Consider the following 15,958-nt stretch of genomic DNA (forward strand, 5'->3'; position numbering starts at 1 on the left):
CCCTTGCAAGCATTCTGCTTTTCTCTAGCTACTTCAGGATGTACCCAACACGGTTTAAAATCCTTTGTTAGCTGTTGGCATCCTATCAGAGAAGGAGAACTGTCACTCAACTACTTCATCAACTGAGTAAAGATGATCGAAATATGATGCAATAGTTTCTAGAACAACTCAGTATTCTGGAATCATTATCAGATTGCTTTTGGACAAGACTGCTCTTCTTTTGTGATTGCTATAAAGGAAAAGAAAGGAAAGTGCCTTCAGGGACTCATGTGAGAAAAGGTCCTTTGGTTGAACATAGAAGTTCTAGCAGCTTTTTAGTGATAAGGGGGAAATTACTTGGCGTGTATACGTAAGAAATATCCGTTAGAGATAACACAAACTAAAACTTTTATATTTTTTCTCATAATTCCAGTACATCAACTGATGACTAAGCCAACTGATTTAGGCAAAAGGTAAACTCGTGAAGGTCACTGCTTTAAAGGTCATTGTTTCGTATTTTCTCACCTTTTTCACGGGTCGCTACTACTTCTCCATGAGACACAAGGATAATGGTAAAGATGATATAAAGGCTGCAATGAAGTAGATGCTCGTGAAGCCAGGGCAGAAGGCACTGTAAACTACTTTGAGTTTGTGTATAGATTTGTATTTTAATTACTACATGAGAACTTGAGTAGAACAAAAATACAGAGCAATAATACCTATTGCTTCTTTCAATCTTGACGCTAGGAAAGCAGTCAACTATAAAACATTACACAAACGCTCTTTGCTATTACTTCTCTGGCCTAAAAAGCTTTATATTGTTAACTTACACATACCTCCCCGCTTCCCCCAGCAGGCTTCCCTTCTACTAAATCCTGGGAATAAATTAGAGTCTACCGGAAATGTATGTCGTCCTCTTATTTCCTTCTGCGTTTCCTCAGGTGACTTCACTGGCCCTGGCAGCTGTCTCCAGTATAAACAGCTTCATTTCTCTCTCTCAACTGAGTCTTGATTTCTCTGCTCTCCGGCCCCAACTAACCTCCCATCCCTCCCTCATCTGGGAGTGAGCAGCCTGTCCTGTGGCTGTGCTTCTCTCCCCACCCCGCCTTGACCCCGTGGTACATCACTCTCTGCCTCCTCCCTCAACAGTGCTAGACCCCTCCTCTTTCTAGTAGCCTGCAACCCTAATCTGAAAACATGTGTTCTTTCTACAAGTGGACAGCCAAAATGGGGTGGAGTGGGGGAGAGTGGTTTGGGGAGAATAAGACAAATTGGGAGCGGGCTCTCAGAATCGTTTCTGCTGTCCCTAATCTGTTCTCTCTTTGTCCCCACAACGACTGCTCTAAATGACCCACATTCCCTGCGAAGCCTCCTCCCTACCTCTGTCCTTCTCAAATGGTCTCTTATTTCACTGAGAAAGTTAAAACTACAAACTCCCTCAACTTCTGCCCTTATCCTTATCCTTACCTATAAGCAAGGATAGATCCAGGTAATGAAGGGCCTAACATTTATTCACATGGGGAGGAAGGTGGTGGGGAAGTTCTTTAAAAAAACAAACAAACAAACAAAAAAAAAAAAAAACACAAAATCACAAATGCCAAATTAGGTTCTAAAATAAAAGCTATTTAGAACGAGAAAAGATATGATAACAAATGACTGAAGTCTTAGAAATTTTCATATCTTTCTTCTGAGATTTCATGAGGCAATTTGTCAGAAATGCTTGTGGAAAATGTTTCTGGACCACAATCTGGCATCCCCTCTCCCCTCAGGACATTACAAATCCTGGTAACTCCTAGCACTCAAAGGGGCCCACGCCAGTAAGGTGCCCGAAAGCATCAGGTTCTTGACTCTCTGGTCAATCCACCTTGGCCTACAAATGATACACATCTGTGCTGCCTTTTCCAGATTCCAAATGGATCTTCTGCACTGTTCTTCCCAGTTTCTGAGGAAAACATCTCATCCCCTTTCCAAGGGGAAATCTTGTCCTGGGTCTCATCTCTTTCACTTCCACAGGGACCTTGACTCATTCACTAGAAACGCTTTTCTTGTCTTAATCCTCACTCCCTTTCTTTCAGCTCTTCCTACGCCTCCTCCCTTAAATACCGGATTTCCAATGTTCTCCCATCAACACACGAAAACAAATGACTGGGGGGGAGGGACCTCCCTCCCTCCAAGTGCCTCTCCTCTCACCTTCCCTAAGATTCTCTCTCCACTGTCCTTCTCTAGCACTGACATAGCACTCCCGAAAGTCAGCAGTGAGTGACATCTTTGTTTCTAAATCCACTTTTCAGTCCTCCTCTTGTTTTTTTCTGAAGCGTCTGACTTCTCTCCTTCTCTAGCTACTATGACTTCCGGCCTTCCGGTTTTATTCTCACATTTCTGGCTGCTCCATCCCATTACTCATTCAACATGTACTGAGCACCTATCAACCGTCAGGGATGGAAACTTAAGATGTGAATAAGGAAGTATGGCCCCTGCCATTACTGGGCTTACAAGTGGGGTGGGGCTATCTCCACCTGACCCTTAAAGATTAGTGTTCCAGTGACTTCCATTTATGGCTCTCTTTTTTACCTCATGCTATACCCTCCAGCTGAGAAATTTCAGTTTTTTCTCGTTTGACTTTCTTTTGCTGTTCTCTAAATCTCGACTTCTTCCATAATTTCTTCCTCTTTCTATCTCTCTGATATACATTATGGGTCAAGATAGAACTTCAAATCTATCTTCCAATTCACCAATTCGTTTTAAAAATGTATTTAAGCTTCCATTCATCTATCCACTATTTCAGTAACTTTTTTTATTTTTAAACTTTCTAGCTGGCTCATCTTGCCTGCTTTTTCTTCCCTTTTGACACACTATTTTGTTTTGTCTTAATGTATGGTAGAATTTTTTTAAATTTTTTTTTATATGAAATTTATTGTCAAATTGATTTCTATACAATCCCCAGTGCTCATCCCAACAGGTGTCCTTTTTCTTAAATGGTCACAAGTTATTCCTTTTTTTATTTTTTGGTAGTTTTTGGTTTTGGCAGTACCCCCCTCTACTGATTCGGGAGGTGGCCTTATACCTTACATTGGCCATAAGACCACAGAAAAATGATGCAGGCAGACACGTGAGAAGCACTGAGGCTTCTGTCTTTGCTGCTGTTGGGATCCTTGTGATCACCATGTGAAGATGCCCAGTTAGTCTGCTGGATGATAAGAGAAACGTGGTCCAATATCCCCATTAGCCCAGCTACCAGTACCAACTGCCAGGCATGTGAGAGCATCCCAGACTAATTCACTCCTTGCTGTCCCTACGAACTCCCTATCTAAACTTTAGACTTGTAAGCAATAATAAAATGGTTCTTTTCGCTATTAGGCTTTGGGGGAATTTAAACTGCAGCAATTAGCTAACTGATACATATGGTTTCTGAACATTCCTTTACACTTTAAGCTTATCTTAAAGTTTGTTAGAACCACTATTTCTAATAATTAGGGCTGGCTTCTTGGTGGTTTGCTTAAATTCTTTGTAATCTTTGATTGAGAGCTCATTTTCAGTGGGAGTATCTCTGGTGGGAATCCTATTATCACCGTGAGCTATAGCAATTCAAATTTTCTCAGCCAAAACAGGACAGGTATTACCAATTTATAGATTTCTCAAATTGGGTTCCCAGCATTATCAGGACAATGTTAATACAAACCCCACAGACATATGTGGTACAGATTTAGAGTACAAATTTCCACTCTTTCATGTTCCTAGTAAAAAGGGTATTTCTGGGGCACCTGGGTGTCTCAGTTGGTTGTCTGACTCCTGATTTTGGCTCAGGTCATGATCTCACAGTTGTGAGATCCAGCCCAGCATCAGGTCCTGCACTGGGCATGGAGTCTGCCTAAGATTCTCTCTCTCTGTCTCCCTCTGCCCCTCCCCTGAGTGCTCTCTCTTAAAAAAAAAAAAAAAAAAAAGGAAGTTTCCAATACTATTTCTATAGTCTAATGGGAAGAAATTTTCTAATTCCTATCTCCTTGAAGGTGTATGCCTTTTTTTTTTTTTTTAATTTTAGAGATAGCAAATGAGCAAGGGAGAGGGGCAGAGGGAGACAGAGAATCTTAAGCAGGCTCCACACTCAGCACAGAGTCCGATGAGGGGCTTGACGCAGGACTTGATCCCATGACCCTGGGATCATGACCTGAGCCAAAATCAAGAGTCAGACACTCAGCTGACCGAACCACCCAGGTGCCCCAAAGTGTATGCCTTTAGACATCATCTTTAACTCTACATGAACTTAGGTCCAAGTAATTAAGTTCTCTATCAGTTTGTAATAATCCTGCAAATGCTTCAACCTTCCCTCAGTGCTATTACTTTCTTCTGAGTTTCTTCTTCTCTTCCTTCTCACAATTCCAAGTTCTTCCATTACATTTTAACTGAAGTTTTCATGTGCATGAAGCAAGGGTGCTGCCTAGAAGTAACTTTTTATTTTTATTAAGTTTATTTGGGACACATGCATGTACAGAAGAGGCAGAGAGAGGGAGAGATTGAGAATCTCAAGCAGGCTCTATGCTATCAGCCCAGAGCCCAATGTGGGTCTTGAACTCATGAACTGGGAGATCACGACCTGAGCAGAAATCATAGTTGGACACTTAACCAACTGAGACACCCAGGAGTCCCTAAAAGTAACTTTTTAAATTTAATCATATTATTCCCTTGCTTCAAATCTTTCAGTAATTCCCCACTGTCGAAATCTGTATTTCTTAAAATTTTGGTCTCTAGGAAATTAGTGGTACTAAGTTATCTATCTAAAGTACTGCAGGTTATCTCAGTTTCAGAGGAAAAGTGATAAAAAAAAAAATTTGTTCATTCACCTTTTTTTAATGGTAACTTAGATACACCTTTAAATATTCCCCTTAAAAATTTTTTTAGTCTTTATTTATTTCTGAGAGACAGAGAGTGTGAATGGAGGAGGAACAGAGGCAGAGGGAGACACAGAATCCAAAGCAGGCTCTGAGCTGTCAGCACAGACGGGAAGCACAGACAAGTCCAGACCCATGAACCACAAGTTCATGACCTAAGCTGAAGTTGGATACTCAACCAACTGAGCCACCCAGGCACCCCTCACCTTTTAAATGTACAGTTCCAAAGTTTTGACAAATGCAATCAAATCAAAATATGAAACACTCTTACCAACTCAAATAATTTTGTGCCCTTTTGTCAAATCTCTTTCATACACAGTTCTGGAAACCACTGATTTGTTTTCCTCACCCTAGTTTTACCTTTATTAAGAATGTCCTATAAATGGAATCATATAGCACATAGCCTAGGAGTCTGGTTTCTTTTCCTTAGCAAAAGGCAACTGAGAATCATCTTGTGTTATTATATCAGTAATATTATATCTTGTGTTATTATATCAGTAATATCAGTAACTATTATTCCATTATATGGATATTACTTGTTTGTTTATATATTCCCCAGCTGAGAGACAGTTGGATTGTTCCCAGTTTTTGGTAATTATGAATAAAGCAGCTATAAACACTTGCATACAGATTTTTTTGGTATAAACATTAGCTTTGATTTCACTTGGGTAATAACCTAGATGTGAGTCAAAAGGTAAATATATTCTAACTTTATAAGAAAGTGCCAAACTTTATTCACAGCCAGTTGCTTTTATTTTACCCTTTCTAACAGATGTGTAGTAATAGCTCATCATTGATTTAACTTGCATCTCCTCAGTAACCAATAATATTAAGCATTTTTTCACGTGCTTATCTGCCGTGTCTGTATTCCTTGGTGAAAAGTCTGTTAAAATATTTTGCCCATTTTTTAAAGTTTTTTTTCAATGTTTTTATTATTTTTATTTTTGAGAGAGACAGAGTGTGAGCAGAGTAGGGGCAGAGAGACACAGAATCCAAAGCAGGCTCCAGGCTCTGAGCTATCAGCACAGAGCATGATGCGGGGCTTGAACTCATGAACTGTGAAATCATGACCTGAGCCGAAGTCAGATGCTTAACTGACTGAGCCACCAAGGTGCCCCTCTTTTGCCTATTTTTAATAAGGTTGTTTGTTTTCTTATTATTGAGTTTTGGGAATACTTTACATATTCTGGATAAAAGATCTTTGTTACATGATTTGCAAATATTTTCTTCCAGTCTATGGCTTGTCTTCATTCTCTTGTATTTTTGGAAGAGTGGAAGTTCTCAATTTTGATGAAGTCAAATTAATCAATCTTTACTTTATGGATCATACTTTTGGTATTGCATAAAAGAAGTCTTTGCCTAACCCCAGGTCACTAAGATATTCCCCTATAACTTTCTCTGCAAGCTTTATAGTTTCAGGTTTTTACATTTAGACTCATGATACATTCTAAGGGAACTTCTGTTTAGGGTGAAATTTTTTTGCATATGAATGTGTAATTGTTTCAGAATCAGTTGTTGAAAAGACACCATTTCCTCATTTAATTGCCTTTATTTACATCTTTGCCAAAAAATAATTGACCAAAATAATTGACCATGTGTATATGTTGTCTACTGCTATAATCTTTTTCCATTGCCACACAGTGCTGATTATTGTAGATTTATATAATCTTAAAATCTAAACTTGTTCTTTTTTCAAATGGTTTTTGATACTCTAGTTGTTTGCCTTTCCATATAAATTTTAGAATCAGCTTATTTCTACAAAAAATTCTTCTGAGATTAATACTGAGTTTCCCAAGCCATGAACATAAATGATCTCTCCATTTGTTCTGTCATCTTTTATTTTTCCACCCATGTTTGGTTATTTCCAGCATACAAATATTACCATGTATTTTTTAAAACTTATACCTACGTATTTCCTGGGTTTTGGTACAAATGTAAATAGTACTTCCAGGATCCTTTTTTTAAATTTCAATTTCCAATTGTCCTTTGCTAGCATACGAAAATTGCTGATTCTGTGTATTTCCTTATAACCTGTGACCTTGCTAAACTCATTAGTTCTGGGACTTCTTTGGCAGGGGTAGGAGACCGTTGGGGATTTTTGACATACACAATTATGTTGCCGGTGAAAACAGTTCAATTTCTTTCTTTCCAATCTATATGCCTTCTATTTTTTAATTTTGCTTTACTTCACAGGATAGGACCTCCAGAACAATACTGAATAGAAGTAGTGAGGCAGATCTATCCTTCTATTGCTCCTGATCTTAGGAGGAAAGCACTCAGTCTTTCATCATTAATGATGTTAGCTGCAGACTTTTTTGTAGATGTCCTTTATTGGTTTGAGGGCATTCCCTTCTATTCCCAAATTACTGAATTTTGACAAAAACATTTTGTTCATCTATTAAGGTGAACATTGGATTTTTCTGCAGTCTGTTAATATATTACTTGATTAATATTCCCAGGATAAATTGAAGTCATGATACACCATTATCCTTTTTATATATTGTTGGATTCAATTTGCTAGTACTTTAAGGATTTTTATGTCTATGTTCATGAGATATTAGTCTCTAGTTTCATGTGATGTCTTTAGCTTTCACATCAAGGTAATGCTGGTCTTACAAAATGAGCTGGTAAGTGTTCCATGTTCTTCTATATTCTGGAAGAGTTTGTGTAGAACTGGTATTCTTTAAGTAGTATTCCTATATTATCTTTTTCAGGTCTTAGGGTCTAAAGTGCAGTCTTCTCTTTCATTCCTGATTTTGGCAATTTGTGTCTTCCCTCTTTTTTTCTTAGCTTCTCTGGCTAGAGGTTTATCAATTTTGTTGATATTTTCAAAGAAGCAGCTTTTAGTTTCACTGAATTACCTTGTTTTTCTATTATCAATCTCATTGATTTGTGCTCTTATCTTTATTAGTCTCTGCCTTCTGCTTGTTTTGATTTCAAATAGTTCTTCCTTCTCCAACTTCTTAAAATTGAAGTTTAAACCACTGTTCTAAGGTTTCTTTTCTGTTAGTTTATAACACTAAGAGTTTCCCTTTAAGTTCTGCTTTGCCCGTATCCTTCAAATTTTGATATACTAGTGTTCTTTCATTCAATTAAAAATATTCTTTTAAATTTTTTACAAGTATTTTTAAAGTTTATTTATTTTGAGAGACACCAAAAGAGCACAAGCAAGGGGGAGGGGCAGAGAGAGAGAGAGAGAGAGAGAGAGAGAATCCAAGTAGGCTCCTTGTGGTCAGTGCAGAGCCTGACATGGGGCTCAAATTCACAAAACTGTGAGATCATGACCTGAGCCAAAATCAAGAGTTAGACACTTAGCAGACTGAGTCACCCAGGCACCCCTAAAAATATTTTCTAATTATAGTGTGACTTCTTCTTTGACTCGTGGCATATTTAGAAGTGTGTTATTTAATTACCAAGTATTTGGTAATTTCCAGATATCCCTGATTTTTAGCTTAATTCCACTGTGGCTGGAGAACAGGCTTTGTATATTTTGAATTCTTTTAAAACTTGATTTGTTTTATGGCACAGAATACAGTCTACCTTAGTGAATGTTCTACATGCACTTGCAAAGAATGTATATTCTATTGTTGTTGAGAAGAGGATTCTACACATCTCTATAAGGGAAAAATGGTTGATAGTGTTTTTTAGGTCTTCTCTTCCTTACTGATTTTATGTCAACTCATTCTGTTGATTACTAACATGGAAGTACTGAAGGCAGGGGCTAGTCAGATCATGAAAGTCCTTTTTAGCTAAGTTAAGGAGTCTAAAGTTTACCCTGAGTTTTGGGAAGCTGTTGGGAGATTAACCTTAAGAAAATGGAGTAACATGATAAAAGTAATTTTTTTTTAACTTGACAAGGTCGGAAATGAGTTGGAGAAAAGCCAAAGCAGCAATGGGGAAAACCAATAGGGAGACTTATAATGATAATTCAAATAGAAACATGTACTTGAATTAAAGCAATTGCTCTGAGAATGATGAAGAAACAGATTTAGGAACTATTAAGAGAATTGGATAACCACTTGAATAAGAGGTGGAGAGTCATGGATAACAGGGAGGAGACGGTTATGGTTGTTTCTGGTTTGGAATACTGAGTATGTAGGGAAAACATTTACCAAAATAGGGAAATACAGGAAGAGTAATTGATTTGAGAAGAAGGATGAATTCCCAATTTCAATATAAGGTTCTTATAAAATATTCATGTAAAAGGTCTATTAAATTATGTGGGCTTAGCAAACACGTCTAAGCCATACAAACGAATGAGTCATTAGTACATACTATGAATTGAAATCATATGTTGGGGTGAATTTATTGAAAAACAGTGTATAAAAAAGTGCTTCTCAAAATGTCATTTTAAGATTATCAGCAGATCATTAATATGCAGACTCTTGGGCACTATTTTAGATTGCCTTTCTGTTTTCAGTCTCACAAGGTTGAAACCAAGGTGTTAACAGGGCTGCAGTCCTTACTGAAAGCTCTGGGGGAGAATCCACTTCCAGGCTCATTCAGGTTGTCGGGGGAATTCAGTTCCATGCAGCTGTCAGACTGAGCTCCCTGTTTCCTTGCTAGTTGTTGTCTAGGTGCCACCCTTAGCTCTCAGGGGCCACCCTCTGGTTTGGGCAGGTAGCCTTCTACATCTCAGAACGGGCAACAGCTTATGCTTTCCACATTGCCTTATCTCTGACTTTTCTGCTTTCCTATTCCACTTTTAAGGATCCATGTGATTATATTAGGCTCTCTCCGATAATCTAAATTTAGTTTAAGTCCTATAACTTTAATTCCATCTGTTAAATATTTTTGCCACATACATAACATATTCACAAGTTCCAGAGATTGGGGCATGGACACCTTTGAGGGACCAGTGTTCTGCCTACCATGAGCTACTATGAGCATTCTGATACAAGACTTTTTCTAGACATACATTTTCATTTTCATACATTTGGGTGAATACCTAGGACTGGAATTGCTGGGTCATCAGGCAGATATATGTGTAACTTTATAAGACACTGCCAGATATTTTTCCAACATGATTGTACCATTTTACGCTGTAACCAATAATGAAGGAGCATGAGAGTTCAAGTGGTTCCACATCCTCACCACCATTTGATGCTGTCAGCCTTTCTGATTTTAGCAATTTTAGTGGGCACGTGGTAGTATCTCCTTGTGGTTTTTTTTAGTTTATTTTTGAAAGAGAGGGAGAAAGAGAGAGAGATTGAGACAGAGAGCAAGCAGGGGAGGGGAAGAGAGCGAGGGAGGCATAGAATCCGAAGCAGGCCGCAGGCTCTGAGCTGTCAACACAGAGCCCGACACGGGACTCGAACTCACGAACCATGAGATCATGACCTGAGCCGAAGTTGGCACTTAACCGACTGAGCCACCCAGGCGCCTCAGTATCTCCTTGTGTTTTTAACTTGCAATTCCCTGAAAACTAACAATGTCGAGCACTTTTTCATATTTGTGTCAGCCATTTACATTCATTTTTTTGTACGTGAAGTGTCTGCCAAGGCTTTTACTTATTTTTCACTTGGACTGTTTGCGTTTTTTAAATGAGTTATTAGCTCTCTACTCATTCTGGAACCAAATCCTTTATCAGATATATGTACATATATACTGCAAACATCTTCTCCTAGTATGTGACTTATCTATTCATTTTCTTAAAGATACCCTTTGATGAACAGAAGTTTTAATTTTCAAGTCTCTTTTATCAAATCTTTTTTTATTGCATTCTGTGTCCTATCTTAGATATTGCTGCCTACCTCAAAGCCACAGAAATCCTCCTGAGTTTGTTTTACCTTTTACTTATAGGTTTTTGATCCATCTCAAATTAGTTCTTGTATATTGGATGCAATAGTTTCACTACCCACCCACCCCCACCACCATATGGATATCCAACAGTTCCAGCATTATTTGTTGAAAACCTTTTACTTTCCTCACTGAATTAATTTGTGCCTTGGTTGAAAAATCAATTGACTATTTAAGTGTGGGCATATCTCTGGACTCCACTGCATTTCATTGATCTATTTGTCCATCCTTATATAAATACCATACCATGTCGATTATTAGAGTTATATTACAAATCTCGAAGCTAGGCAGTACAAGTTCTCTGTTTCTGTTCTTCCTTTTCAAGACTGACTATTCTAGGTCTTTGGCACTTTCACACAGTTTTAAAGTCAGCTTGTCAATTTTTGATTTTTAAAAAATCTTTGGGATTATGATTGCGATTGCATTAAATATGAAATGCTAATTTTAATAACAGAGGAGAAATTCTGAAAGACACAGAAAGTAAAAAGGGAGGGATTATGAGTACCAAATGAAACAAATATTCAAAAGCTCCATTAAATTTAACAACAGGGGGGTCACCAGGGCTTTCACCATTTTCACTGCCCTGGTTGAAGAAGAAACCAAACTGAAACTAAATATCCAATTTCCTCTTCATTCTTATTAATAAAACACCAGAATTGAAGCTGGGCATACAGGTAACTGAATAAAGACTACCTGTCTTTCCCTCTAGTTAAGGTGACCACTAATTAAAAACAGGCTAATGGGCTGTAAGTGGATATGTCCTGTGCAACTTCTGAAAAGTGTCCTTCAAAGAGCATGTGCCTTGGGGCACGTGGGTCGCTCATTTGGTGGAGTATCTGACTCTTGACTTCAGCTCAAGTTATGATCCCAGGCTCATGGGATGGAGCAGGTGAGCCCATGTTGATCAGGCTCAGTGTAAACCTGCTTGGGATTCTCTCTCTCCCTCTGCCCATCTCCCCGACTCGCTCTCTAAAAAAAGAATATATGCTTTTCATCTTTCCTTTTCCTTCTTGCTATGAGCAGGTGGCATATGAAATTAAAGCAGCCATCTAAACCATGAGGTAGCACGCTGAAGATGGCAGAACAGCAAGACAGAAGAGCCCAAGTCCCTGATGACCATGGAGCTGCCACACCAGCCAAGGCCTGCCCACCTATGGAATCATGTGCAGAGTTAAGCTATTATTATCATCTATTTTCTGTGTAATGCAGCCAAATCCAATTCTAATAGATCAGTTTTAAATATATCTATATGCCAGTCATTCCAAAGGTGCACCTTCAGCCACAGTCTTTCCGGACTCATCTATCCAACCACTATTGGAACATTTCCACTTGCAGGTCAAACAGGTCTTTCAAACTTAACAATCCAAAACAGAATTCTCTATTTTTTCTTCCTATAGTCTTCCTCCACTCATCCTCTTCATTGTCACCAAACAGCAAATGGTTTTGGTGACAAATGATAAATGATCTACCTTGTAGTTCAAGCAAAATACCTAGATGTTGCCCCTGATTCCTTGTTTTCCCCTCACCCCCTATCCAAACCATGCACAATTCCTGCTCTCTGCCATCAAAACACATCCCAAATCCATCCTCCTTTCTTCATCTTCACTGTTACCCCTCTAGTTCAAATCAACATTATCTTTCATTTGGAATAATGCAATAGCAACCTCAATGGTGCTTTTTGTAACTTAAGAAATCCTTCCCAGTGAGATGAAAAAATCCCAGAGATAGACAGTAGTGATAGCTACACAATAACATGAATGCCACTGAACTATATACCTAAAAGGAGCTAAAATGGTAAATCTTATGTGAAAAATAAAAACTTTCCTGGAAACAATACAGACTCCTATATATTTTTTTCTAAGTATTATATAGATGTCTTTCATACGGCAGTCTTTAATCCATCTGGAAATCACTATTGTGAACAGACAGTAATAACAACCTAATTTAGTCTTTATTCTACATGGATACCATGTATTTCAGCATTATTTAGTGAAGAGCATATGCTTTCCCTGGTTTTATAAGACCATTTCGTAGTATGCTAAGCTCCCATATATATGTGGGTGCATTTCTAGGCTTTCTATTCTATTCCATCAGACTACTTTTCTATCCCTGAATCAATACTAGTAATTAAGAATAGTCTTAATTATTATAGCTTCATATTAAGTTCTGATATCTGGGAGGAAGGGACTTCATTTTTTTCAAAATTGACTTAGCTATTCTTAGTCCATTGGCTTTCCATATGTATTTTAGGTTCAACATGTCAAGGTCTGTGAAAAATCACATGCAATTTTCATTGTAACTATACTGAATTTGTAGAATTGGGGGAAACTGACACCTTTATGATATGGAGTCCTCCCACCCATGAATATGGTATATCTCTTCATTTACTTGGGTCTTCTGTGTTTCAATAGAGCATTGTAATTTTCTCCCTAGAGGACTATACAGCTCTATACAGATCTATTTCTAGATACCTTTAGTTTTGAATACTGTTATGAATAGTAACTTTTTAAATTAAAATTCCTAGTTAGTTATTGCTGGTATATAACAGTCATTTTTTAATTCAGAAATCTTCCTGAAGCCCATTTTTTTCACTATTGGATAAAACTTCCTTTTTCCATTGATTTGTGATCTTTTCTCTTACCTCATAAATTCATGCATATGTATGCCTACATATGTACATACACATATACACACAAATTTTTCTTTTGTTCCTGGGATGTTTATTCGATTCCATTGCTTTGTCTCATACTACTGTCACTCTGTTTTAAATGCTGTAGTTTTATATTTTTATAACATTACTCCTCTGTCTCAAACTTTTCTTAGCTCTTTGTTAGTTTACTCTGCCAGGTAAATATTACAATCATTTTGCAGATTCCTCACCAGAACCTACCTAAGTTATAGGATTTGGGGGTTCGGAGGCCATTCTGACACCCTCTAACCAAAGCAGTCTTTCCAGTCACTGTTACATCACCATCTACCTTCTTGTTCGCTGATTTTAGTCTTTCTCCTCCCACTGTAATTAGTTGCTTGTTCATCATTGTATTCCCAGTGTCTAGAACAGTGTCTGGCACATATCAAATGCACAAAAATGTGTGCTGAATAAGTGGATGGAGATTTTAAATCTGGACAATTCAGGGAAACACCTGAAGAAAAGCAGGTTTTGAAGTAACTGCGAAGGATGAGAACTAGTTCACTTTGAGGAGGTGCTTCGAATTACACACAGGTAATTAATGTGTAGGCTTCAGGCCAAACGGCCAAGTAGAATGCATGCAAGGAAAAAAAAAAAAAAAAAGGAAAGAAAGAAAACATACTTGCAAATAACAAGTGTTGACAAGGATGTGGAATAAAAGGAACACTCAGGGAGACTGGGTGGCTCAGTGAGTTAAGCATTTGACTCTTGGTTTCTGCTCAGGTCAAGATCTCACAATTTGTGAGTTCAAATCCCATGTTGAACCCTACATTGGGCTCCCTACTGACAGAGCAGAGCCTGCTTGGGATTCTCTCTCTCTCTCTCTCTCTCTCTCTGCCCCTCCCCCTGCTCATGCGCACATAGGCTCTCTCTCAAAATAAATAAATAAACTTTAAAAAAAAAAAAAAAAAAGGAACCCTCATACACTGTTGGTGGGAAAGCAAGCTAGTGCAGCCACTGTGGAAAACAGTATAGAAGTTCCTCAAAAAAAAATACAGGATTACCGTATCGTCTAGTAATTCCACTACTGGGTATTCACCCAAATAAAAACATTAATGCGAAAAGATATGGGCACCCCTATGTTTATTACAGGCTTATTTACGATAGCCAAGACACAGAAGCAACACAGGTGTCCATCCATAGGTGAATGGATAAAGCAAACGAGATCTATTCATGAACTATTAGGCATAATAAAGAATGGAATCTTGCCATTTGCAACAACAGAGATGAAACTAGAGAGTATAATGTTAAGTGAAATAAATCTGTCAAAGACAAATACTGTAAGATTTCATTCCTACGTGGAATTTAAGAAACAAAACAAAGAAAAAAGACAAACAGACTTTTAAATATAGAGAACTGGTGGTAGCCAGAGGGGAGGTGGATAGGGGGATGGGCGAAATAGGTGAAGGACATTAAGTGTGCACTTACAGTGATGACCAAAGTGTTGAATTTTTATACTGTTCACACCTAAAACTATAATGGCATTGTATGTTAACTATACTTGGATTAAAAAATCTTAAAAATTAAAAAAATTGGGGGGGTGGGCACCTGGGTGGCTCAGTCGGTTGAGCATTCGACTTCTGCTCAGGTCATGATCTCACGATCTGTGGGTTTGAGCCCCGCATTGGGCTCTCTGCTGTCAGTGCAAGGCCCGCTTCAGAGCCTCTGTCCCCATCTCTCTCTGCCCCTCCCCCACTTGTGTTCGTTTTCTCTCTCAAAAACAAATAAACATTTAAAAAAAATTTAATAAAAAAGGACACTTTGGAAGAACCATACCTAGAGAGCACGCACGCGGAAGCAGCAATACCGAAACCCAAAAGAGGCAAAAATTTGAGGGCTTAAAAGAGGAAAACGGAATATAAGAGCTGGGTTCATAAATCACACAAACACACCAAGCAATACAATGCAGCATTAACTTATTTGGGGAAGTACAATTTAACCTAAGGAACCTAAGCAAGAAGCTCATCCCTCCACTGGTAAAAAAATAAAGTGAGAGCTCTAGTAGACTATACATCAAATTTTGGGGAAAGAATTAATTTTAGAACCCTCTGGGGTCTTCCACTTTAAGATGACCGTTACCGGGTTTAAAAATCTAAAAGCATTCAATGTATTCAACCTCTCCGGTCAGAGCTAGAAGCTGTGGTTGGCAGGTGCCGATTTGAATGAAGGGACTGTTTCCTACTCCTTCCCATCATCTTTCCGTGACTACCGAGGCGGGGCTGATGGTACCGGCAGGTGCTTTTTGGGCCTCAGAGAGGTGCCGGAGCTGGGCAGCGAGTGGGAACGAAGGGTCGGGAGGCCCAGGCTCAGAGAGAGGCCCTCAAGCCCGGCGGCGGGTCGGCGGGTCGGCGGGTCAGCAGGTCGGTCGGGAGCCGTGCCCCGGCGCCGCCCTCCCCACTCCCCGCCGTGCCGGCTTCACGGACACCCTCGCCCGCCCCCACGAGCCCGGGCTCCCCTTCCTACCTGCCGGCACGCGGACTCGGCCCGCCCTCAGCCGCTCACCCCCGACCCCGTCGGCAGGCAGCGAACCCTTCTCGGCGGTTCGCAGCTGGAGCCCTCCAGCCGCCTACCGGCGGCACGTGATACCGCCCCCGCCCCCGTCGCG

The 15,958-nt window shown here is 39.2% G+C and overlaps 1 protein-coding gene and 1 long non-coding RNA gene across 5 annotated transcripts in view; one reads left to right on the plus strand and one right to left on the minus strand.

Moving 5' to 3' along the window:
• SERAC1 (serine active site containing 1) overlaps positions 1–15,938 on the minus strand; it is a 78,338-nt gene extending 62,400 nt beyond the window's left edge. The window contains exons 1-2 of one of the 2 annotated variants that reach the window (XM_049653123.1): positions 15,817–15,938; positions 15,130–15,190 (exon numbers count right to left, since the gene is read on the minus strand). The gene's annotated coding sequence lies outside the window, so the exon portion shown is untranslated. The remainder of the gene's footprint in view (positions 1–15,129; positions 15,191–15,816) is intronic. The other variant, XM_049653122.1, reaches the window with a different exon arrangement.
• LOC125938082 (uncharacterized) lies at positions 142–11,912 on the plus strand. Of its 3 annotated transcripts, XR_007462601.1 has the most exons (4): positions 142–279; positions 413–452; positions 833–920; positions 11,688–11,912. It is a non-coding gene; the product is annotated as an uncharacterized LOC125938082 (long non-coding RNA). The 3 variants fall into 3 exon arrangements; XR_007462600.1 differs by lacking the exon at positions 413–452; XR_007462602.1 differs by lacking the exon at positions 413–452 and having other exon boundaries at positions 836–920.
• Positions 15,939–15,958: the final 20 nt, after the last annotated feature.

This window comes from Panthera uncia, assembly GCF_023721935.1.
Source record: "Panthera uncia isolate 11264 chromosome B2 unlocalized genomic scaffold, Puncia_PCG_1.0 HiC_scaffold_24, whole genome shotgun sequence".
NCBI classification, from domain to species: Eukaryota; Metazoa; Chordata; class Mammalia; order Carnivora; family Felidae; genus Panthera; species Panthera uncia.